Here is a 26,791-nt window from a genome sequence, read left to right on the forward strand (position 1 = left end):
CCCCCCCCGAACTCCTGACCCATCCAACCCTCCCCCCTGCTCCCTGTCTCTTGACTACCCCCCCACCCCAGAAACTCCCTGCCGCTTTTCTGCCCCCCCAACCCCCTTACTGTGCTGCAGAGCAGTGTGCTCAGAAGCGGGGGAGGGGAGCAGGGTTGGAGCTCCAGACTGCTGGAGGCCGAGGCCGGCCGGCCATCTGCGAATGCAGGGAGGGAGGGGGAGGGAGAGAGAGGAGGGGAGTGGTGTCAAGTTTCAGGAGAGAGGAGGGGGAAGTGAAGGAAGGGCTCTGGCTGCCGGAGCCCCGAGCGAGTGGCAGGATCCGGGCTGCCCTGTAAGCCGCGTACGCTCTGTATGGGGGGAAGTCCGGACATTGACAAATTCCCCCCGGACGCTATTTTTAACTCGAAAAAGCCGGACATGTCCGGGGGAATCCGGACGAATGGTAACCCTAGTGGGTACAGAACTTTAGGATACATAAAGCAACCTTCCTGGGGCTGTGTGCTGAGCTGGTTCCTGACCTGCAGCGGAAGAGACAAGATTGAGAGCTGCCCTTCCGGTAGAGAAGCATGTTGCAATTGCTGTGTGGAAGCTGGTGAATCCAGACTGCTACCAATCAGTCGCAAATCAATTTGGAATGGGAAAGTCCACTGTTGGGGCTGTATTACTCCAAGTGTGCAGGGCAATAAATCACATCCTGCTGCATAATACCGTGACTCTGGGAACTCTGCATGAAATAGTGGATGGCTTTGCAGAGATGGGTTTCCCTAACTGTGGCAGGGCGATTGATGGCACACACATTCCAATTTTAAAACCAGACCACCTTGCCTCTGAATACATCAATAGGAAGGTATACAGGAACTTTCTTTCCAGACCACAAGTTCACAGTGCGGGATGTGGAAATGCCCATAGTAATCCCAGCTTGCCTCTTACAGCCCTGGCTCATGAAACCTTACACAGGGCACCTGGACAGCAGCAAGGAGTTTTTTAACAACAGGCTAAGCAGGTGCCGCATGGGGGGTCGAATGTGTCTTTGGCCGTTTGAAAGCTAAGCAGTTGGTGTTGTAATGTTACAGTGGAGGTTGAAATGAGGCTATTTCTTCAGGTAGAAGACAATCATTGTATCAGGAGGGGGAATTGAACGCATGCCTTCATACGGAGCCCAGAACAACAAATGACAGAAAGACACAACCTTGCATCTGACATGTTAGACCACACAGCAAGCCTGATATGGTTAGTTCAGTGATTTATCAATCTTAGTTTTCTTTAACTTGTTATGAACTCTTCAGTGAGGCAGAGATGGCACATCTCTTTCAACTTCTAGAGTCCTTCTGAAGCAGAGCTGATTTTTATATGTAGTCTCCCTGCTCACTTTTTAAGAGAATAAAAGATGGTTGCTAGCATTCTGAGAAAGTAATGTTGAACCTCAAACTCCTGCATGGTGGGCCAGACGGCCAAGCAACCAGCCACCACAATTTATACCACCTTTTGTTTTCAAAATAGCTCAGCCCTCAGTGTGTTCAGCCTTTCTGAAAACCTGGCCAAAATTTTTGGTGCCTAAATGGGAGCTGAGTTCTTCTGAAAATCCGGCTCTAGAGGTGGGTCTGAGACCTTCTGAAAATTCTGGCCCATGTGTCTGGAAGCTCTAAGAACCTTCAGAACATTAATCATGTGCTAGAATCTGATGAGAAAACCTTCCTTCTGTAGAACTCAGCAGAGATTTTCTCATTGATTTACAATCACAATGTTTCATCTTGATCCCAGTTGTAGGTATGAACAAAATGCATGTATTGTATTTTTACATGCAATGTGAAACAAACACCCCTAGTTGGGTAGAGGGATAGAAGTAGGTCTGCCACTAAACCACATTGCCTTTCATCAGTAGCTACCTCAACAAGGTAGTAACCAGTGGCCAACAGGTGAAAGGCCCATCATCTATGCTTAGAACACTTCAGCAGATAAACCTCAGGAATGGAAGAGGCTAATGATAACTTTCTCAGGGATGGTTACTTCCAAAGACTTGTATATAGAGTGGGATGAAAGTTTTTTGGATGAATATTTTATTTGCTGAAATATTTTGGTTTACTCGAAATGATTTTTTGGTTTTGTTTCACCAAGAAAATTGGAAAAAATATTCATCTTGGGTCAACCTGAATGTCTATTATTGTTATTATAAGGTTGGTTAGGCTAGCTAGCAAGGGAAAAATAATTTGCACATGTCCATTTGTGTAAAAGGGCATGCAGCCTGGACTTCGAGGTGCACAGTGGAAACATGCCCACATTCTGTTACTAGTCAGTGGGAAACTTTAATTTTTATATGGTCTCCAAAGCCCTTCCCAAGCTTATGTAGAAGAAGGGGAATCAGAAAAAAACATGGATTTGTTTAAATTGCCTGTGAAGAATAAATTATTTTTTTTTATATAACATCACCTTTCTCTAACTAAGAATCAAACCCACATCACAACAATGAGTGTGGCAAATCCTAACCACTAGACCACTGAGGAGGTAATGATGTGGTTTGTCTTCTCAGCTATGCTCCACTTTCTTAGGCTACTTTCTGTCCAATTTCTGAAGCTGATCCATTGTCCGTTCCCTGAGGGGCTAAAAACAGAGAGTGCAGGAACCCCTGTGCTCAGGGTCACAACCTGAGTCCAACCCAAGGTACTGAAACAAACACAAATGATGTTTCAGCTTCTTCCAGCAGGATCACAGAGCAATACAAAGAAAGCCCATGAGAAACAATCTTCCTCTGCCTTCATTTATCCCATTGCAACCCTCTCAGCATCCTACCTGGACACTCTTCTGGGAAGGACACTGAGCTGATAGGAGCTCTGGCATAGAGACCAAGGGAGGGAGTTTGTTCCCCCTCGGTGTGAGCTGATCGCATTCTGACTCCCGGGGTGTGGAACTGCCTTCCCCGTCACTTTCCCCTGCCCATGGAAAATCCATATATTCCATCGTAATCAATTGATTAACAGTGTCTCTGAGCCTAATAAGCAAGGTGACACTCCACCAGCGCTGTGTGTAATAAACTCCTATGCTTGACCTCTACACGGTGTGGATTTATGTTCCTTCAGGCGCCACCATGTGGCCAATTTATCCATTTCATGCTGGGGTGCTTTTACAGGGAAAAGCATTTTCTCTGCAGGGAGCCACTTGCCAGAAAAAACTGTTTCTGGCTGTCTGAGCTACAGCATTAGACCTTGTGGACACTCTCTCTTGTGCAGCTGCAGCCTCCTCTTGTCCCTTCCCCCATCTGGACCTGGTGCCTTGGTTCTGAGTTCTATTCTCTTGGGACAAATCTGGCAGAGTTTTGGGGGAAAATGTTTTTTTTTTATTGCTGTTGTTTGTTTGTTAGGTGGAGGATCACAGTGACGGTTGTTGAGTGACACCAGGATGTGTTTTGTGAATCTTCTTCCAGGCGAACGATGCACTGGAAGGGCCCTTGCTTGAAGTTCAGCCATTGCGCAAATGCCCTTTGAGCTGGGGCTGGTGTTATTTTATAACCTTCACCAGAGGGAGGGTGTCCCTGGATCTGCCTTTCAGCACCTTATTCACGGCAGGTTGGAATCTTACTCTAGCACCAGGTTGACGATTTCCCTGGTTTAGTCGCACACAGCAATCCCATTGAACAGCAGGAAGGTTTCTGAAACACTGCATGCACTTGGACAACTTTAAGTTCCCTGTGTGTCAGGGTAACACCCACCTCTGCATGTGGCTTGAATGAACAAACAATAACGTAGCAGAGGAGGGCACTGAAAGGAAAACTAGAGAGAAGGAACTTTTGTGCAATAGTTCGGCCTCTGTGCTGGGATAATATAGCAAATTCCAGCACTGGCCATGGGGGTAACAAACCTTAACCCATTATTTTGCCTTTAGCCAAGCTCCTGGGCATAAAATCCACTGTTCTTAATGGGGGTAGGAATCAGCAATTATTGAATTAAAAAATCTTCAGAGAAGTAGCTGCAAGTGGTCCCCAAAGGTTTCTTTGTGTTCACATCAGTACAGGAATGAGGCATAAAGCAGAAATGGGGGGAGGGGCTCTGAATTTAAATCAGTTTTAGAGAGAAATGTGTTCAAACACAGTGAGACTTGATGTATGGAAGAAATAACAAGTGATCCCCAGCTCCTTATGAGGAGAGGCTGAGGGAACTGGGATTGTTTAGTCTCCAGAAGAGAAGAATGAGGGGGGATTGGATAGCAGCCTTCAAGTACCTGAAGAGGGGTTCCAAAGAGGATGGAGCTCGGCTGTTCTCAGTGGTGGCAGATGACAGAACAAGGAGCAATGGTCTCAAGTTGCAGTGGGGGAGGTCCAGGTTGGATATTAGGAAACACTATTTCACTAGAAGGGTGGTGAAACACTGGAATGCGTTACCTAGGGAGGTGGTGGAGTCTCCTTCCTTGGAGGTTTTTAAGGCCCGGCTTGACAAAGCCCTGGCTGGGATGATTTAGTTGGGAATTGGTCCTGCTTTGAGCAGGGGGTTGGACTAGATGACCTCTTGAGGTCCCTTCCAACCCTGATATTCTATGATTCTATGATTCCTTCCCCCACGCCTCAGGTGGGGATTAGCTGCCAACAGCTGCGGCTGCTGCTCTGAGGGGAGTGGTATAAGCTGTCTGCCTGTGTATGCAGCCCACCAGCTGGTTCTCCTGGGGCAGAGGGTGAGTTGCTGGGCAGGGATGCTGCACTTGCTGGGGTCTGAAATATGAACAGGGGTCTAAGGAACTGGCCTCCAGTGGGGGTCGAGGATGCTGAGGCAGTGGAATCTCAGCATCACAGTCATCAAGAATCAAAGCTGCTTGGGAGTGAGGATGGGGGGCAGCAGCCCAAATGGATTTTTTGTGCATCCCTTTAACTACTTGCCCACAACAACCTGGCAGCCCCCAGCTTTTTCTCTGCACTACGGTTGTGTGCTCTGTGGAAAGGAGCTTCTAGGAATTGGTATTTCAGGAGTCATAAAGGAAAAGGAAAAGTTAATGCCTTAGAAAAGTCTGTGTGTGTGTGTGTGTTAAAAGGATGGGAGGGTGTCTAGAAACCACTCTGCTATAGTCTCTTTTCTCTGATTTCCTTAAGAAAATCTGAAGCAGGGAGCAAAAACAGTTGCCTTCTCTGAGGCTTGAACTCAGGACCTTCAGATTATGAGACTGATGTGCTGCCACCTGCACTAAGAAGGCCTTGAAAGCTCTTAGGCTTAGTGCATGTAGGACCCTCCTTCAGCAGTGACTGGGCAGGGAAGGAGCCTGGTGCGTGCTTGAAGAGGAAGGGAGATCTGCTGCCCAGAGACCTGCCTGGCAGCTTTCTCAGCACCAAAAAAATCAGCTCTCCCCATCACTGAACAATCCACCTGGGACTAAGAGCAGCACTGGGGAGCTTTCTCACTGCCACTTCTGCTGGGGTGGGCAGGCGCTCTGGAGGCCTTTCCAGAAGAGAATTGGGAACTGAGTTGGGAAAACCAGTTTGAAAACAGGAAGCTTAGGTTTACACTCATTTATTTATAATGTAACCCTTCTGGCCATTTAAGTTGGCAGCAACAAGGGCCGGGTTCTGTATCTAGGGGTTCCGTTTCAATAACGCAATGCAAAACCGGCTCGAGCCCCCACCCAGTGACCTGGGACAATTACATACCACCCACTGGGTGCCTCTAAGAGGCAATACTTCCCCTCTCGCAAGCACGGAGTCTGAGTATAGCAGAAAATGTTTAATAACATGAGGTAAATGACATCAGCATTAAATTGGAAAAACACCACAAACAGGATTCATAACACAAACCATGAGCAAAAAACCCACCCCAACAAGTTGGGCTGTGTCCTTTCCCTTGGGTTCTTGAAACCAGCAACCCAAGGATCACCAAAGTCCCAAAAGTCCAACAACCCCCCAAAGTCTCTGTCCCTGGTCAGTGCAGCCCCAGAGTTCGGGGGGGGGGGACACGCAGGGTGTTAAGAAGCACCTTACGTGATCCGAGGCTGACGGGGTTCCGCCACAGCCTTCACCACGAGCCGCTCCACTCCACCAGCTGCCCCGTGAGCTGCTCCCACCATCCCACGAACTGCTCTGGCAGCTGCTCCACTCTGCTCACCGACCTGTGAGCCGCTGAGCTCTGCTCCACTTCAGCCGTCCCTTGGGCCACTCCCACAAGGCTCCGCTCTGCTCTGCCAGCCACTTAGCAATATAGCTTCAGGCTCCCCCACTAGTTAACACAGCCTCAGTGATCTCAGCTCTTAATAACTTTAGCTCTTTCGTGATTTCAGCTCTTAGCAATTTCAGCTCATAGTAGGGGAGCCCCAGTGCTAGTGCACCATTAGCCCAAAGTGAATTCAGCTCAGCAGTCTGTAACTAGACTTCTAATGGAATCAAAGTTAGCTCTGATATTCAACAGTGGAGAGAGGAGATAGTGCAATTGGTGTTTCAACCCCTCAGAGAGGGGGCCCATACCATCAGGTACAAATACCTGCCCTCATCCCATCCCATCCCATCCCCATGCACACTTAGGCCTGGTCACATTTCCTGGTGCCCTGCGCAGCTGTGTGCTGCTCCAGCCTCTTCCTGCACCCACCCTACCCCTGCTTCCCTGAAGACTGCAGCCAGCCCAACCCTGCACTCACCGCATGGTAAGTGGAGTGACCCAGCCCCAGCCTGCTCCGCTCCCCTGGCTCCCAGGCTTGGGGGGAGGGAGGAACCACCCCCCAGCACTTACCAGCGGTGCGGCTGGGAGCCAGGGGAGCAGAGCAGTGTCCATGAGAAGGGCATCATGGCTCCGGCTGTTCGGGCTCTCCAGTGAGGCACAGAGCTCCCTGCAGGACCTCCCATTTGATGGCAAGTCTCTGTTTGACTCCTTCTGCCCATCTTACTTCCTGCCCCCTCAGTCTCTTTCCTTCCCCATTGGGGCCATGCAGAGAGGAGCCCCAGTCAGTCTCTGTCACAGAGAGTCTGAATCCCATAAAGGAAGGGAGGGGTCACTGTAAAACATTGATAATGGGTCGGGGAGGGGTGTGTGTGGTTAGGGGGAGAAAGGATGCAGAACTAACACTGGGGCTCAGAGAGATTCCCCCAGATTGGGGAGATCTCCTGCTGCCCACCATCAGCCAGCTGTGGGAAGAACAACTCGGGATTGCTTCGGGAAGCCACCTTTAAAAACACAAGTGTAACATGCTAATTATATTTTAGTAAGACCAAAGCCTTTTCAAAGCCAGTGTTACAATCACTGGAATGACTTTGTCCTGATATTTTGTTTGCCAGCCGCAGCTGCAAAACAAGTCAAATTACAGCTCCTGTTTGGAGTCAATGCACACAGAAGAATCCGGAGGCTTTTCATTGCTTAGATTCTGCCGCCATATGCTGCAGCTATTTCATTTCTATCCTGTTCCAAGGTTTACCGTTGTGCAAAGCAATGTTAGGCCCTTGGGAGAGACCGGAGCAGAGGCTCCATTTATTTAACCTGCCAAAAAAAAAAAAAAGCAAGCAGAAATGTAGATTATCACCGATGTTCCTCCAGCCCAACCTTCTGCTGATGCACCTCAGCCCTCACCGGTGCAGGGTTTGAAGCTTGCATTACTTAAATTCCAGGACACTGTAGGATTTCAGCTCCCCTTTGCCCAGAGGGAACCTGCACCCCACTCCTAACCAGGTTCTTCTTCATGGGATGACTGTAGGGGGGCTGGGTCTCTCTTTATATTTTCTCCCTTTAGGACAGTCCAGCATGCCTATAACTGGGGCATCTGAGCACCCAGGACTTTCTGTGGAGCTGCCATTCCCCTTCCCCTTCTATGGTCTCATTTGTCATTGACTCCAGCCTTTTTTCTATCCATCATCAGCACTATCCCAAGCAAGCTGCACTCACCTCAAAAAGACAGTGTCTCCTGTTGGGTGTAAATCACTGACCTCTCTGAGCACTGACTCCCCTATGTTTCCTTGCCTCTCAGTCTGGGCAGATGGGACCTGTCCCTCTAGTGCTGGAGGATTCACTCTTCTCATCTATCATTGTGCCAAGCAGCACTGTGGGTGGGAATCTTAAACTTACTGATGTGACTTAGGAGCAGAAACCCCCACAGACCTTCTATGCAATTGGCACTTGCCCCTCACTGAGCAAGATTGAAACTTGGGCAGGGAAATGCTGGGTCACATCCGAGATGGACATGAGCAAACCTGCAGTGTGGAAAAAAAAAAGAACATGGAGATACTGGGGATTGAACCCAGGGCCTCATACATGTAAAGCATGCACTCTACCACTGAGCTATATCACCAGCTTGTATAAGCTCTGCTCTGTGGGCCAAACCTGCTGTCCTGGAGGTTGGTGGGTCCCCCACTTTGCAGCAGGGCCAGATTCTACACAGCAAAGGGGGAGAGAGATTGGCATGCCCTGGACTTAGGGTGCAGAGATACAAGAATCAGCCCTCATACTGCATTGGATGGGGGGGTGCTGTAATCCCCTGCTGGAAGGTAATGGGGGGGGCGCTGTGAGCAGCTCAACACCTGTCCCTGGTGGCAGAAGAGGGGGGGGTGTTGTACTTAAAGTACTGCACAGGATCTTTTCAGGGGGAATAAGGCAAAACGCCACATTTATTAGTAATACATGTATTCATTAACACTGTATCATATGCATATAATATATTACACTTACACTCACACACACACACTCCGTCTTGTTGTTACCAATTAGTTGCTCCCCTTAACTTCACTGGCCAGGTGAGTTAGATGGGGGAGGGGGTGGAGCCGGGCTTCTGCCGATCCGGATCGATGCTCCCATGTTAACAAGATGAGACCCGGGGTCCTCTGCAAGACACCTCACTTTTATAGCAGCTTTCCTCTTATGCAAATCTATACCAGATTCAAACTCTGTGTCTGTGTCCATTGGTCCTTTGTGCTGCTTTCTTTTGAGTGTTGTCCCAATGCTGCAAAGAGGGTGTTTTCAAAAGAAGGTGCTTGCTTCTAACCCCCGAGGCCGTGGGTATGTCTGCTTGTCTTTAATGAGCCCACTTGACACGTTTTATTGTCCTTGGGTCTGGCTCCCAGCCCCTCTCCAAGGGTTGAGGCTGTCTGGAGGTGCTGCCTTCCATGCCTTGCTCATCCACACCTCATTCATTCAACAGGGCAATTGATTAAGAGTGGGGGGGAGAGCTCTTGTTCTACTGCTAGCAAAAAGAAATTTTTCTTCTATCTTATTCTATCCTTAGGGGCTATAATATTATACTAAGGGCAATGCAAAGTTTCTAAATGAGGCTTTGATACAAAGTCCCATGAAAACAGAGGTCACACGTGGGTAGACCCACCACAAGGTAGGGTGACCAGACAGCAAGTGTGAAAAATCGGGACAGGGGGTGGGGGGTAATAGGAGCCTATATAAGAAAAAGACCCAAAAATTGGGACTGTCCCTATAAAATCGGGACATCTGGTCACCCTACCACAAGGTTATATGAAGAGGCACAATGTAAAGTCATATGAAAATTATCAGAGATTTATCTACAGGGGGGGACTCCAGGTATTTCTAGGATCTGCTATTTCCACCTGCCTATAAAGTCCAGCTTTCCCCAGCACATTCACTATGGTGCAATTGGGTCACTGTTTCCAAGGCTGTACAGCTAAGAATAGCTCCCAATTTCCCTTCTATCTGCAGCAGGATTAGCCTCTGTCGATGGTTAATGAAGTGGATGTACTTGTAGATTGTTATTCATTCCCCACCTTGACAATTCACACAGTCCCTTTCCTACTCAAATCTCCAGCACCTCAGTGACCCCGGTAGCAGGGGTTGGGTTTTCCCTGTGGGCCTGAGATTTTCAGGGTCCTTTTTTACCTCCACCTAGAGTGAACTCAGCTTTTTTCCATCCCAGACATTCCATGAAATAACAACAGCAGCATAAAGAAAGAGGGGAGGGAACATCTCACTGCCAGGGCTGGATGTGCCCAGGGCCCCCTGCTTGTCCATTGTCTCCATTGCAGAAGAGGAAGGTTCCATGGAATTTGACATCCTGCTTAGCACAAGGGACAAAGAAAGATGTTGCTGTTCCTGTGTCTGTGCAAAGAAAATTGTGCTTCATTTTAAAAGAGAGGTGAGAAATGGCCCCTTGGTGGGACAATATCCTCAGGATTAAGAGCAAAGACTCAGGCTGAGAACTGATTTAACTCCACTCATCTGGGGTTTAAAAAAATTGTCTTCCTTGGAGAGATTGCAAACTTGTGACATTAATCTAGACTCTGGGGGTTTGGGCTGCTTTAACTCATGGTAGAAACATGAACTTGATTCCAAGAAGGGAGAGAGGAGAAGCCTGAAGCTGACTTTAGTCCAGGCTGGGATCTCCTGGATGGGTGGAAACTTCCTTCCCTGCTACCAGGGAATAGCGACTACTGGAGACATACCAGGGCTGGGATGAAAGGGGATTGTTGCATTGACTTAATGCGTACAGGGCCCCACTAACTCTAAATCCTCCACTGTAACAGGAACTTAGAAAGTCACACCTTGGTCAATGGTAGGACTGGGGTTTGAAAAAGAGATTCTTTTTTCCTCCCCTTCATGAGAAAGAAAGTAAGAGCTGGCAACTCAGGTGCAGAATACCACTTTTTCCTCTGGCTGAGGAGCTGGAAACCAGGCACAGATGACTGGTGTTTCCTGAAAGAGGCCGGGGGGGGCACAATTTCAGGGTTCAGCCCCACCCCCTTATGATCAACAGCTCCTCCCAGGTGTGAACAATGCAGGGAGAGGAAGCAGCAAAGGCAGCCCCTCTCCACTTACCCCTCTAGCAGCTGCTGTGCAGGGAGGGAGCCTTGCAGCACCACATGATGTAGCAGGGACAGCTAACCCAGGTGGGGCACATGACCCCACACACCGCCCTCTGCAAGTGTTGCCTCTGAAATTAGGAAAACTCATGAGTTCAAGGCACAGCTGCACACCCAGAAGAAAGCCCAGCACGACATGCCCAGGGTGAAGGGGGTGCTAAAGCCTGGCATCAAGCCAGAAATCTTCAAATCATCAATCTAATGCACTCCCAGCTGAGCTACTTTGGCAATGACCAGGCCAACCAGGAAGGCTTAATACAAGAGTCGCAGCACATGCTAGGAAGATTTTAATCTTGATGTCACAATGCAGGAGACAAGCAGTGGACTTGGCCCATGTGCGGCAGGCTGGGGTTTCCTATATTGCATTCACTCAAGCCAGCACCTGCCCCCTCACAAGCTGTCACTGGTGCCCCCAGGTCAGCAAGACAAGAGCAGCGGTTCTCACTGGAACAAGTCCACCCACAGCTTGCAGGCTCCTCCCAAGCCTAAAACGGAAAACCATCTTGCCAGAAAGCAGCCCACTAGGACACACCATTGTTACTTTTCCTTCCACCCAGAACCCCGCTTCTCCAGGGCTGCAAGTAGCCATCTCTGGGATGCCAAGAGGAAGACACAGGGTTCTAATCCCTGTAGCTAACCACACCTCCATGTGTTCAGCCCTCGGAAGGGCAGGTGGGGGCTTCCTGGATCCCAGTTGCTGACACCCAACCCAACCCCTGCCTCCAAAGCCATCAATCATGCCCCCAGGTCAGCCACAAAGGAGAGGTGGCTCTCGCTGCACCACGAGTGGCAGGGAGCCTCTCAAGTTCATTATTGTACACCCAGCTTGGCCAGAAAAGAGTGCTGGCACATGTACACTCAAACTCAGCTTTGCTTGTCTTCCTTCCACCCAGAACCCCTCTTCTTCTTCTGGGCTGCAAGTAGCCATTCCTGGGATGCCAAGAGACAGGCACAGGATTCTACCTCCCAGAAGCCAAACACACCTCCTCAGGCTTTGGCAGAACAAATGATGGCACTTTACTATCCCCACTTTGTTGCACAGCTTCTTCCGTGACTTCCTCAACTTGACTTTCCTCTATGGCCCCATTCCTGTCTTACTTCCTCCTTTTGCAAGTCACGCAAAGGAAGCCAGCAGGAAGTGACGCCTCTATAGGCCAACCTCCAAGGTCAGAGGAGGCCAAGCCACAAGCCTCCAAAAGTTGACACGCCTAACTCCTCTAGGTTCTCCAGACTGACGCCAAAGTGCTTTCTCCGCTGATGTCACCACCTTCTGTCATGAGGGGGTTGGAGTTATCCCAGGGATGGGCCAATAGGAGAAGGAGGAGTGCCTTCCTGGACAGCAAGGGGATCTGGGAAAAGGAAGCCAGCATGTTTCTGAACCAGGGGCCTTTTGTGTGTTAGGCAAACATGATAACCACTACACTACAGAAACTTTTTACAGTACTGTGCCCCTCCCTTCAAATTCCATCCACTTGGCTGGCGCTCGCCCTGGCACACACCAATGGGCGAACCTAGAGAAAGTGGTGGCAGCCCTTCGATGGGTCAGCTGGTAGAGCAGAGGACTGGAGCCGGTGTTCAGGAAGTCATCTTTACATCACCCTTGTGATTCTCGCTTGAAGGAGAGCTTATTTTTCTTTCTTTTTTTCTTCCCCTTCCTGACAAAGTGCAAGAGAAGAATGAAAGGTCAGGTGTGCCAACTCGGTGCAGAAGCCCATGCTGTTTTTTCCTGCTGCATAGCCTGAAATGAGGGACTTGTGGCAGTTAAAGGCAATGCGGGACTTTCAGAAAACATTCCACCCCTGCACAAAGGGGGATAAAAGACACATGCTAAAGCCTGGGATTGAACCAGGGACCTTTAGTCTAGCACACATCCAATGGAGCTGCTTGGTTTCTTTTTTGGCCTACTGTTCTTCTGTCCAAGATGTTTTTGTCAACTGTGGCACAGAAAAAGGACATCATTGTGAGCGGCCCATGAAGGCAAGATTAACTTTTGCCTTCCTTGCTCAGCTTTACTTGCTTCCTCGCTCTATTCCTGCCTTAGCTCCTGGGTTACCTGAAGGCAACGGGGCCCCAGTGGTACGAGGAGGAAGTTCGGCAGCTAGACCCTGCTGGCAAAATTCCTGCTGCCACTTGCCACCTCACTCTCTTCTCCCAGCTTCACATATTGGCCGCCAGGGACTTGGTGCCCAGCAGCGCAACAGAAGGCGGTGGACAGAGCCACCCTCACCTTGAAGCTCCAACTCATTAAACTATATCTTCAAACGATGATGGCCAATGAGAGACCGACATCGCTTGCTATTTTAGCACTTGAAAATGCCATTGGCCAATCTTTGGATCTCCCTAATGCTGCGCTTCATTTCACGAGGGCAAAGGCAAGAAAAACAAACTTGGAACTAAAGGACTATGGTTAACATTCTAATGCTGTCTCCTACTGTAACACTATTTAATACTGGTCCACCCTATGTTGGTGACAATTTGATTTCTAGATATTAGTACATTTCAGATATTGTTAAAATTAAAAAGATTCTATATGCTTAGAGGAAATGAATTTGTTTTATTTGCTTATATATGACATGAATAAATATAGGTTTACAGATCCTAGCATGCAAATTTATCATCTTATATGACAGAGAAAATCATGCATCCAAAATATGCATCAAAATCATGAAATTAACTAAGACACAATGAAAAATAAGATATTCAAAAGTTTAATGTGGGGGGGGGGCAGGCACTGAAGACACGACTTGCCTGGGGTCCCATTTGGTCTAGGGCAGAGAACAGGGAGAACAGGAGTTAGTTTCACATGCCTATTTTCAGGATGTAGGCACCCTGCTCTAAGGAAGGGATCCCAGTAGCCCAGACTCAGGGCTGGAACAGGTCCCTAATTTAGGGGGTGGCTGCATGGTTTACAGCACTCTGATTTATCAGACAATCTGTCTCTCCCAAAGCCTCAGATCTGTGTCCCCATAATGCTCCTGCACCACCTCCTCTCCTTTCACATTCAATAGCAAGGAGCAGCATCAAGGGTTAGGGATGAGCCATAGGGCACTACATGGATGGCAGAGGCTTCAGGAGCACGGAGTGTTTGCCTGTCTGGGGCATTTTGGCTGAGACCTCAGGGACACATTGTGAGGCAGAATCCCAGGCATCTATATGAAAGGAACATAAGGACATAAGAATGGCCATACTGGGTCAGACTGGGTCCATCTAGCCCAGTATCCTGTCTTCCCATAGTGGCCAAAGCCAGGTGCTTCAGAGGAAATGAACAGACCAGGTAATCATCAAGTGATCAATCCCCTGTCACCCATTCCCAGCTCCTAGCAAACAGAGACTAGGGACACCATCCCTATCCATCCTGGCGCATAGCATATCCTCCATGAATTGATTTAGCTCATTTTTTAAACCCTGTTATAGTCTTGGCCTTCACAACATCCTCTGGCAAAGAGTTCCACAGGCTGACTCTGCGTTGTGTGAAAAAATACTTCCTTTTGTTGTTTTAAACGTGCTGCCTATTAATTTCATTTGGTGACCCCTAGTTCTTGTGTTATGAGAAGGAATAAGTAACACTTCCTTATTTACTTTCTCCACGCCAGTCATGATTTTCTAGACCTCTATCATATTCCCGCTTAGTCATCTTTTTTCCAAGCTGAAAAGTCCCAGTCTTATTATTCTCTCCTCATATGGCAGACACTTCACACCCCTTTTCGGAACCTTTTCCAATTCCAATACATCTTTTTTAAGATGGGCTGACCATAGCTGCATGCAGTATTCCAGATTTGGGCATACCATGATTTATATAGTAGCAGTAAGATTTTCTCTCTTATTATCTATCCCTTTCCTAATGATTCCCAATGTTCTGTTTGCTTTTTTGACTGCCACTGCACATTGAGTGGATGTTTTCAGAGAACTATCCACAGTGACTCCAAAATTTCTCACTTGAGTTGCAACAGCTATTTTACATCACATCATTTTATATGTATAGTTGGGATTATGTTTTCCAATGTGCATCACTTTGCATTTATCAACATTGAATTTCATCTGCCATTTTGTTGCCCTTTCACCCAGTTTTGTGAAATCTCTTTTTAACTCCTCACAGTCTGCTTTGGACTTAACTATCCTCAGTAGTTTTGGATCATCTGCAAACTTTGTCACCTCACTTTTTAGCAGATCGTTTATGAATATGTTGAATAGTACTGGTCCCAATACAGACACCACTATGTACCTATTTCCATCCTGAAAACTGACCATTTATTCCTACCTTTTGTTTCCTATCTTTTAACCAGTTATTGATCCACGTGAGGACCTTCCAGCGGTGAAAGTAAGCTGGTATGTTCCAGTATGGCATACCGGCAAGAGCTGGAACGCCGTGCCGGACTGGACCAGCTTCCCCAGGCTGGTGATTTAAAGGGCCCAGGGCTCCCAGCAGTGGCAGGAGTCCCGGGCCCTTTAAATTGCCTCCTGAGCTCCACTGCCGGAGCCCCGGGGAGCAAATCACTACCATGGAATGCTGCGCTCTCCTGCTCTACAAACACAGAGCAGGGGCGGCGGAAGCTTCTTTACAGGGGGGGGGGGCACCGTTGTCTGAAACGTGGCACTCCCATGACAACCCTTCCACAAGGACCCACACTCACAAGAGGCAGAGCAGGGGAGGGAAGTGGCCAAACGGGAGTGAGGGTGGAGCACAGATGTGGCCTTAGAGGGAGGAGAAAGAGTGGGGTGGAGTTGGGGGGCAATGCCACAGTCCAGGTACCGATGGCCACACCCTCAGAATGCCTCTTCCCCCCAAGACTCCACCCTTTCCCCCCTCCATCATTTGTTCTAACAGCCAGTAAAGAGTGGTGGGGGCATGGCCCTATAAACTCCCTGTTCCAGCACCCCAACACAGAGCTAAGCAGGCAGCTGTGTGTGTGTGTGTGTGTGTGTGTGTGTGTATGTGACAGAGACTGCTGTGCTGAGCTGAGCCAGTGAGAGAAACAGGGGCTGATGTCGGGGCTGTCCCCTTTCCCCTGCCTCAGGACTGGTTGCTTCCAGCAGCTGTCTGAACTTACAGACAGGGTGCCAACACACTCACTCTTCCCCAACACACATATTCCCCCAACACACATACTGTCTTTCCCCACACACCAACAGTCTCTACCCTGCCACGCACATTGCAGTTCAAAAGCAGCTGGCAATCTAGTAGGATGCCCATGGAACAATGGGATAGAGAAAACTGCATTGTGTGATGTTGTACCGGCCCATGAGGCACTGCAAACCCTTCCCAAAGCACCCTGCGGGATAGCTACCCACAGTGCACTGCTCTTTGTGACAATGCAAGAGCAGCTAGCATGGATGCGCTCTGGTGACATAAGGGGCATAGTGTGGACAGGCAACACCTGTTTAATTAAAACATTTTAGCTAAAGTGGCATAACTCTGCCATGTCGACATAGCCAGAGAGTAAGATGAAACAAGACCCAGCTCCCGTTGAAATGAAAGAACAACCACTTCCTCTGTACTTGGCAGAATTTGAACCTTAACCACACAGCTACAACTACTTGCAGTAGCTATGCTTGTCTAGTTCTGTTCTCGATGTAAGCAGAGTCAGGATGAGCTCTACCCTGACGTCTGGTGGGGAATTATGGCAAGTGTGGAAAAGAACTCCAGGGGCTGATCTTGTTTGCATAGGCACACCCACTCGCCTGGCATGAAACAACAGCAACTGAAAGTGGTTACTTTGGCTGGTGTGGGATCCCCAGTTTCTCTGTTATTGGGGCAGGAAGAATAAAGTTTTGTTACCCTGATTCTGTGAATCAAGGCCAGTGGAACTGTTGTATGACAGAAGGACTCACCATTACCTAAGTAGCACTTGCTAGACAAGGGGCATGAGTTACAAAACCCAATGAAGTGAGAGAGGATGGGGGTGGGTATTTGCACTGGCTGGTATAGTGTGCCCTCTGCCTTCTTTTTTTCCTCTCTTCTTCTGAGGGCTTGAAACACCAATTGCACCACCTCCTCTCTCCACTGTTGAATGTCAGAGCTAAATTTGATTCTATTAGGAGTCTATTTATAGGCTGCTGAACTGAATTCATTTTGGGCCAATGGTGCACCAGCACTGGGGCTCCCCTACTATGAGCTGAACTCACTAAGAGCTAAAATTATTAAGAGCTGAGATTCCCTGAGTGCTGTGTTAAATAGTGGGGGAGCCTGAAGCTATATTGCTAAGCGGCTTCTGGGGATGGCTGGAGGAGCAGCGAGTGGCGTGGAGCCTTGTGGGGATGGTTGGTGCGGCCCAAGGAATGGCGAGTGGTGCCGTTTGCGGGAACAGCTGGAGCGGCTCACAGGTCGGTGAGCAGAGCCATTTGCGGAGACAGCTGGAGTGGCTCACAGGTCGGAGAGTGGAGCGGAGCAGCTCATAGAGCAGAGCAGTTTGTGGGACGGCAGGAAGTGGAACGGCTCGTGGTGAAGGCTGCGGCGGAACCCCATGGAGAGATGGCCAGCCGGCCTCAGATCACGTAAGGTGCCCTCTTAACACCCTGCGTGCCCCCCTTTTACTCTGGGGCTGCACTGACTAGGGACAGAGACTTCGGGGGTTGTTGGACTTTTGGGACTTTGGGTGGTTGCTGGACCCAAGAGACTTTGGGGGTGTTGGACTTTGGGGACTCTGGGTGATTTTTGGGTTGCTGGATTTAAGAACCAAAGGGAAAGGACACAGCCCAATTTGCTGGGGTGGGTCTTTTGCTCCTGGTTTGTGTTATGAATCCTGTTTGTGGTGTTTTTCCAATTTAATGCTGATGAGAAGTATTGCCTCTTAGAGGCGCCCAGGGGGTGGTATGTAATTGTCCCAGGTCCCTGGGCGGGAGCTCGAGCCGGTTTTGCATTGCGTTATTAAAACAGAACCCCTAGATACAGAACCCGGCCCTTGTTGCTGCCAACTTAGATGGGCAGAAGGGTTACATTTTGGGGGGGCTTGTCCAGGATCCCTGGGTCAGTACCCCTCGCAAGCACCTGTTGAGTGTTCCACTGCATTGGGAAACCATTGTGTTTATATTTTGAGGAAATTACTGTTTGTTTAATGGCTAATATGTCAGGTTTGTTGGTCTCCGGCCCTGCAGCCTCTAGCTTAGGGGCCGCAGCCTCAGCCAATGATTGGGCAAAAGCACTGGGGCAAATATTGGAAAAGGTTGTGCTGTCCCATGCTATGTCAAAGTCTTGTCATGAGTTAAGGTTATTTGCTGGGGCAGAGGAGTTTGAACCCTGGTTGGAGCATACCACTGAAGTGCTGCAGGAGTGGGCCGTACCTGATGCAGAAAAGCGAAGATGTCTAATAGAGAGCCTTAGTGGCCCAGCATTAGATGTGATTCGCACCCTGAAGCTCATTGACCCTGGGGTCAGTGTGAAGGACTGCCTAGAGGCTCTTGATCATACTTTTGGGAGCGTAGAGGGCCCTGAAGACAGTTACTGTAAGTTCCTTAATTCCCAACAGCAAAGGGGCGAGAAGATTTCAGCCTATATACAGAGGCTGGAAAGACTGCTTCAGAGAGCTGTCATGAGGGGTGCAGTGACTGCTGAGCAGATGGATCAGACCAGACTGGCTCAAGTTGTAAGAGGGACTCAGTATCAGAACCCAATTCTACTTCATCTCCGGCTAAGAGAACAGCAGGAACATCCCCCAAGTTACTCCCAGCTGATAAAGGAGGTCAGGGAAGAGGAAGAAAGGCAGGCTGCCAGCAAGTTTTGGGAAGCTCAAACATTGGAGCCAGCCAGCACAACACCACTGCAAATGGCCAGTGTGCTGATGGTGAGCACCACAGAGGAACTGGCCCAACAAATGCAAGTCCTGACAGAACGGATAGCGGAGCTGCAAAGCACCATTGACCGAGCTAAGATTTCCAGGAATAAGGAGCCTCAGACTGTGGCAATGGAAAAGTCAGCATTTAGAGCCACCATCCCATCCAGGCGAAGGTGGAAAGGACAATTCTTCTGCTACCGATGTGGTCAGGATGGACACAGTGCTGCCAAGTGCCATAATGAAGAAAACCCCTCCTTAGTGTATGGAAAGCTGAGGATCAATTGGGAGAGATCCGGAAGCTGCCAGAGGGTCTGGGGACGGGAACCACCCAGGCCTGCAGGATTTGAAGATTCCCTCAGAAAAGACCGTCCAGCTGGGATCCCCGCAGGACTGATAGGGCCCCAAGCAGAGGTCACGGTGAGGATTGAAGGGGCGGAGTGTAAAGCCATGCTTGATACTGGATCTCAAGTGACTATTATATTTCAGTCATTCTACCAACAGATGCTTAGGCACCTGCCTATACAGTCACTGACTGGCATTGGTCTGTGTGGCTTCAGCATGGATGAATACCCCTATCAAGGGTATGTCATAGTGCACCTGGAATTCCCAGAGGAGGTTGCTGGGGTAAGGGAAGAGGTAGACACAGCTGCCTTAATATGCCCTGACCCTAAAGGGACCTCTGATGTGTCTGTGCTGATAGGGACCAATTCCAGTCTCTTCAAGGTGCTCGCGGATTACTGCAGACAATGGGCTGGGGACCAGTACCTGAAAAGCCTGATGATCCATACACTTTGTGCTGAAGCCTATAGGAAGATTGAGAGTGCTAAAAAGGAGACATCTGAGCTACCGATTGGGGCACTGAAGTACATGGGCACAACCCCCTTAGTAGTGCCTGCAAGGACAGAGCAGGAAGTGCTTGTCATGAGTACCAGGCTGAAAGGCAGTAAAGGGGCATCAGCAATGGTAGAGCAGGCAGTTGAAGGAGAGCTCCTGGAAGGAGTGCTGGTCCCCAGTGGAGTCATAACCCTACCTGCTGAAGCCCAGGAAAAGGTGACTACTGATTTCTAATGAAACAAGTTGAGATGTTGTTGTGAAGCCAGGGCAAAAGATAGCAGACCTCTTCGAGCCTGAATCAATTGTAAAACCCCAGTGTGAGACTCAAGTTTGACTTTGGAGATTCACCTTTGTCCGAGGAGTGGAAAGATAGCCTGCAGAGGAAACTTTGTGAAAGATCCAAGGTGTTCTCATTGCATGAGTGGGATGTGGGATATGCAAAAGGAGTAGAGCACAACATCAGACTGCATGACTCTTGACCTCTCAGGGCGCGATCTAGGAGGATTGCTCTCTCTGAGATGGAAGATGTGCGACAACATCTTCAGGAGCTGGCTGCGAATGGCATCATCACGGAGTCCTGCAGCCCATACACCTCACCCATTGTGGTGGTCCGTAAAAAGAATGGGAAAATCTGGATGTGTATTGACTACCGCACCCTAAACTGCCGTACTGTGGTTGACCAGTACACCATGCCCCGAGTCCAAGATGCTTTAGACTGTTTGCTGGGAAGCCAGTGGTTCTCTGTGTTGGATCTTTGGAGTGGATACTACCAGATCCCTCTGGCTGAAGAAGATAAGGAGAAGACAGCCTTCATCTGCCCATTAGGGTTTTATCAGTTCAAACGTATGCCCCAAGGGATTTCTGGAGCACCTGCCACATTTCAACGTCTTATGGAGAAAGTTGTGGGAGACATGAATTTACTGCAAGTGTTAGTTTATTTGGATGACTTGACTGCCAGCAGATCGAGGAACGTGATCGTTTCCCTTTATTCGACATTGGTGAGGCCAGTTTGGGGCCCCACACTACAAGAAGGATGTGGAAAAATTGGAAAGAGTCCAGCGGAGGGCAACAAAAATGATTAGGGGTCTGGAGAACATGACTTATGAGGAGAGGCTGAGGGAACTGGGATTGTTTAGTCTCCAGAAGAGAAGAATGAGGGGGGATTTGATAGCAGCCTTCAACTACCTGAAGGGGGGTTCCAAAGAGGATGGAGCTCGGCTGTTCTCAGTGGTGGCAGATGACAGAACAAGGAGCAATGGTCCCAAGTTGCAGTGGGGGAGGTCCAGGTTGGATATTAGGAAACACTATTTCACTAGGAGGGTGGTGAAACACTGGAATGCGTTACCTAGGGAGGTGGTGGAGTCTCCTTCCTTGGAGATTTTTAAGGCCCGGCTTGACAAAGCCCTGGCTGGGATGATTTAGTTGGGAATTGGTCCTGCTTTGAGCAGGGGGTTGGACTAGATGACCTCTTGAGGTCCCTTCCAACCCTGATATTCTATGATTCTATGATTGTGTTTGGAAGAACGTTGGAGGAGCACGAAGAAAGACTTCTTAAAGTGCTTGATAGGTTGGAGGATTATGGTTTGAAGCTTTCAATTGACAAATGTCAGTTCTGCAGGACCTCAGTAAAGTATGTGGGTCACATCGTGTCCCAAGAGGGTGTGAGTACTGATCCCGATAAAATAGAAGCACTCACTACATGGCCATGTCCAAGTAACTACAGAGAAATCAAGACCTTTCTTGGATTTAGTGGCTACTACCACCTATTTGTGAAAAACTATGCTACAATTGTAAAACCTCTGAATGATCTTACCAGGGGATACCAGTCCAGCAAGAACAAATCTAAGACCAAGAATAAGGGGAGGTCCCCAAAGCCTCCTGTACAGAGACACTATGGCCCCTTCGAACCATTTGGGCCACGGTGGGATGAGAGATGTGAAAGGGCTTTTTGAGAAATCATTGCTTGCCTAACTCATGCTCCGGTCCTAGTCTTTGCTGACCCAAGCAAGCCGTTTATCCTGCATACTGATGCCAGTTTGGAGGGCCTGGGAGCAGTACTGTACCAGGAGGTGGAAGGCAAACGTAAACCTATAGCCTTTGCCAGCCGAGGACTGTCTGATAATGAAACTCGCTATCCCACCCACAAGCTGGAGTTCTTGGCCTTGAAATGGGCCATCACTGAGAAATTTTGAGACTACTTGTATGGTGCTCAGTTCCAGGTGTGGATGGACAACAACCCACTGACTTATGTGTTAACAAGTGCTAAGCTGGATGCTACAGGGCAAAGATGGGTGGCCGCTTTGGCTAGCTATGACTTCAGCATTCAATACCAATCAGGGAGAAGCAATGTAGACGCAGATGCATTGTCCAGGCATCCACAGGTATCTGTGATACCCACAGATGTAGTGAGAGCTATTTGTAGTGTGAGTCGCCGAGAGCCAGAGGCCCATGAAAGCCTTCATGGATGTGCTGCAGAAGCTTTGGGCCTGCCCCCTGAATGCGTGCCTTCGGCTTCAGTGAACTATATTGCATTGGATCAATCTCCTTTGCCCATGCTTAATGCGGCTGACTGGCAGGAAGCCCAGCTGCAAGATATTGACATTCGTGATACACTACTTGCCAAAAGGGAGGGGCGAAGCCCAGCCGCGGTTGTCCCACCTAACCCAGAGGGTAAAGTACTATTGAGAGAATGGACCAAACTAAAACTGATTCAAGGAGTGCTATACCGAGTGACCACAGACCCTTTACAAAAACAACGGACTCAACTAGTGCTGCCAAAAGAGTACAGAGCCCTGGCCATGAGGGCCCTGCATGATGACTTTGGACATTAGGGATGGAGAGGACCCTGTAACTTGTTGGTAGTAGGTTCTATTGGCCCCGGATGGCTCAAGATGTTCACAGGAAATGTGAGACCTGCGCTCGATGTGTGCAAAGAAAAACTCTGCCCATGAGGGCTGCATATCTGAAGAATATCACCAGCAACAAGTATGGTATGCATTGATTTCTTGTCTTTAGAAGTAGACAGGAGGAATATTGGGAACATTCTAGTAGTGACTGACCATTATACGCAATATGCACAGGCATATCCCACACGTGATGAGAGAGCCACCACTGTCGCTTGAGTATTGTGGGAAAAATATTTCTCAGTTTTTGGATTCCCAGCCTGGATACACTCTGATCAGGGGCGGGACTTTGAGAGTCACCTTCTGAAGGAGGTGCTGAGGATAGCGGGAATTAAAAAGTCTAGGACAATGCCTTATCACCCGCAAGGTGATCCTCAGCCAGAGAGGTTCAACCGAACCCTATTAGATATGTTGGGGACTTTGTGACCAGAGCAGAAGGCAACCTGGAGCCAACATGTCACATTTCTGGTGCACGCCTACAACGCCACAAAGAATGATGCTACAGGAGTCACCCCATATCTCTTAATGTTTGGGCGAGAACCAAGATTACCCATAGACCTGTGCTTTGGTGTATCAGAGGATGGAGATAGCTATGAAACTCATCAGCAATATGACAGGTTTCAGAGTAACAGCCGTGTTAGTCTGTATCCGCAAAAAGAAGAACAGGAGTACTTGTGGCACCTTAGAGACTAACAAATTTATTAGAGCATAAGCTTTCGTGGACTACAGCCCACTTCTTCGGATGCAGCAATATGTATCCCGACTAAGAGAAAAGCTGCAGAATGCTTATCACTTAGCTACATCTGTGGCTCGGAAGAACGCAGACTGCAACAAACATCGATATGATGCTAGGGTACATCTGCAAGAACTCCAGCCGGGGGACAGAGTCCTGCTGCGAAATTTGGGTATTGCTGGCAAACACAAGATAGCTGACAGATGGAAGGCAATACCTTACTTGGTGATGGAAAAGCTAGGAGACCTGCCGGTCTACAAGATCAAACCTGAAGAGGGTCCAGGACAGATAAAGACAGTGCACAGAAACCTTTTGCTCCCTGTGCAGGAATTGGTAGGCAACCCTTATGAGATGGGCCACAACAGGGCAACTGGGCAGAAGGAAGGTGCTGGACCAAAGCCGCTCTCCAACGTGGACAGCCCGCCCACTGCAGCTAACCTACCCCTATGCAGCACATCCGAGAGTGAGTCTGAGAAGGAAGACACAACCATGGTGTATCCTGGGATGGAGACAAAATTTCAGTCTCGATCAGCTGAATCAAAAGAGAGCTCCTCCTCTTCCACCCTAAACCCCATGGCAGAAGTATTTAGGCCCATTCCTGACACCCCTGAGGCACTGGTGGGACCCCCGTGTGATGACACACACAGGTTATTGGACAGTGGAGACATACAGGTGGAGGATGTCCTGGGCACCTTGGACCCTCCACTGTTAGAACTAGAAATGCAGGGGCCTATGCCAGTAGCCGAGGGGCCCTCAAAGGAAGCCTCTCCATCCATCACTCAAGAGGATGTCCCTCCTACCATGGCAGCAGAGATTCTCAATAGACGAGACAGGGTAATAAGACCAGTAAAACGGTTAACTTATGATGCACCTGGGGTGACTAGTGAGGAGCCAATACATGTAGCACACAGGCTTGTGGAAGCTAAAGTGGGCTATCTGAGGCCCTTTGGAGGGAACCAGTGAGTGGTATAATAGGGAGTGTGATTTGTTGGGATGACAAATTCTCGGCTGGTGGGAGGATGTAAGCAGAGTCAGGATGAGCTGTACCCTGACATCTGATGGGGAATTATGGCAAGTGTGGAAAAGAACTCCAGGAGCTGATCTTGTTTGCATAGGCACACCCACTCGCCTGGCATGAAACAACAGCAACTGAAAGTGGTTACTTTGGCTGGTGTGGGATCCCCAGTTTCTCTGTTATTGGGGCAGGAAGAATAAAGTTTTGTTACCCTGATTCTGTGAATCAAGGCCAGTGGAACTGTTGTATGACAGAAGGACTCACCATTACCTAAGTAGCACTTGCTAGAGAAGGGGCATGGGTTACAAAACCCAGTGAATTGAGAGGATGTGGATAGGTATTTGTATCTGATGGCATGGCCTGCTTCCTCTTGATATCACAAAACACCAATTGCACCACCTTCTCTCTCCACTGTTGAATGTCAGAGCTAACTTTGATTCCATTAGGAGTCTATTTACTGGCTGCTGAGCTGAATTCACTTTGGGCCAATGGTGCACCAGCACTGGGGCTTCCCTACTGAGCTGAAATCACAAAAGAGCTAAAGTTATTAAGAGCTGAGATTCCCTGAGTGCTGTGTTAAATAGTGGGGGAGCCTGAAGCTATATTGTTAAGCAGCTTCTGGGGATGGCTGGAGGAGTAGCGAGCAGCGTGGAGCCTTGTGGGGATGGTTGGTGCGGCCCAAGAAACAGCAAGCGGCACTGTTTGCGGAGATGGCTGGAGTGGCTCACAGGTCGGTGAGTGGAGCGGAGCAGCTCATAGAGCAGAGCAGTTTGTGGGACAGCAGGAAGTGGAATGGCTCGTGGTGAAGGCTGCAGCGGAACCCCACGGAGAGACGGCCAGCCGGCCTCAGATCACGTAAGGTGCCCTCTTAACATCCTGCGTGCCCCCCTTTTACTCTGGGGCTGCACTGACTAGAGACAAAGACTTTGGGGGTTGTTGGACTTTTGGGACTTTGGGTGGTTGCTGGACCCGAGAGACTTTGGGGGTGTTGGACTTTGGGGACTCTGGGTGATTTTGGGGTTGCTGGATTCAAGAACCAAAGGGAAAGGACACAGCCCAATTTGCTGGGGTGGGTCTTTTGCTCCTGGTTTGTGTTATGAATTCTGTTTGTGGTGTTTTTCCAATTTAATGCTGATGTCGTTTACCTCATGTTATTAAACATTTTCTGCTACACTCAGGGTATGTCTACACTACGAAATTAGTTCGAATTTATAGAAGCCGGTTTTATTGAAACCGGTTGTATACAGCTGATTGTGTGTGTCCCCACATAAAATGCTCTAGGTGCTCTAGTCGGCGGACCGCGTCCACAGTACGAGGCTAGCGTCGACTTCCGGAGCATTGCACTATGGGTAGCTATCCCACAGCTATCCCACAGTTCCCGCAGTCTCCGCCGCCCCTTGGAATTCTGGGTTGAGATCCCAATGCCCGGATGATGCAAAACAGTGTCGCGGGCGGTTCTGGGTACATGTCGTCAGGCCCCTCCCTCCCCCCTGTCACAGCAACGGCAGACAATAGATTCGCGCCTTTTTACCTGGGTTACCTGTGCAGACAACATACCACGGCAAGCATGGAGCCCGCTCAGCTCAGCTGAGCTCACCGTCACCATATATCCTCTGGGTGCCGGCAGACGTGGGACTGCATTGCTACACAGCAGCAGCTGCTAACTGCCTTTTGGCGGTAGACGGTGTAGCATGAGTGATAGCCGTGGGGCTGGCAGCCGTAGGGCTGCATTGCACCAGCCCCTTGCCCTTTGGTAGGCGATGGTATATTATGATTGGTACCCATCGTCATCGTACTGGAGTGGTTGTCAATCATGGCCACCTGGGCAGACATGCTACTGTTTCGATGATGATGGCTACCAACCGTAGTATAGTATTTTCTGCCAATTGCCCAGTATTGTCTGCTAAGCACCCAGAAGAGGCCGAGGGCGATGCTGGGTGCTGGCGGACGTGGGGCTGGCAGACGTGGGGCTGCATTGCTACACAGCAGCAGCCCCTTGCCTTTTGGCAGACGATGGTATATTATGACTGGTATCCGTCATCATCATACTGGAGAGGCTATCACTCATGCTGCACCGTCGGCTGCCAGCTTAAGATGTAAAAAATAGATTTGTTCTGTATTCATTTGCTTCCCCTTCCTCCGTGAAATCAACGGCCTGCTAAGCCCAGGGTTTTCAGTTTAATATTTGGGGGGACCATTCTGTGTGACAGTTGTTTGTGTTTCTCCCTGATCCACAGCCACCTTTCTTGATTTTAATTCCCTGTTCCTGTACCTGTACGCCATGTCGTCACTCGGCCCTCCCTCCTTCTCCTGGTCCATCAGATACTACTTTTGCGCCTTTTTTCTGACCAGGCGCCATAGCTAGCACTGGGATCATGGAGCCCGCTCAGATCACCGCGGCAATTATGAGCACTATGAACACCACGCGCATTGTCCTGGAGTATATGCAGAGCCAGGACATGCCAAGGCGAAACCTGGACCACCCGAGGAGGCGATTGCAGCGCGGCGAAGAGAGTGATGAGGAAATTGACATGGACATAGACCTCTCACAAGGCACAGGCCCCAGCAATGTGGAAATCATGGTGTCATTGGGGCAGGTTCATGCCGTGGAACGCCGATTCTGGGCCCGGGAAACAAGCACAGACTGGTGGGATCGCATCGTGCTGCAGGTATGGGACGATTCCCAGTGGCTGCGAAACTTTCACATGCATAAGGGCACTTTCATGGAACTTTGTGACTTGCTTTCCCCTGCCCTGAAACGCCAGGATACCA

The 26,791-nt window shown here is 49.3% G+C and overlaps 2 non-coding genes across 2 annotated transcripts; both read right to left on the bottom strand.

The window, feature by feature from the left end:
* Positions 1-5,099: 5,099 nt before the first annotated feature.
* Positions 5,100-5,172, bottom strand: TRNAM-CAU. The gene has a single exon. It is a non-coding gene; the product is annotated as a tRNA-Met (tRNA).
* A 2,994-nt stretch (positions 5,173-8,166) lies between these two features.
* TRNAV-UAC lies at positions 8,167-8,238 on the bottom strand. The gene has a single exon. It is a non-coding gene; the product is annotated as a tRNA-Val (tRNA).
* Between the last annotated feature and the right edge of the window lie 18,553 nt (positions 8,239-26,791).

Source organism: Trachemys scripta, chromosome 25 (assembly GCF_013100865.1).
Source record: "Trachemys scripta elegans isolate TJP31775 chromosome 25, CAS_Tse_1.0, whole genome shotgun sequence".
Taxonomy (NCBI): domain Eukaryota; kingdom Metazoa; phylum Chordata; order Testudines; family Emydidae; genus Trachemys; species Trachemys scripta.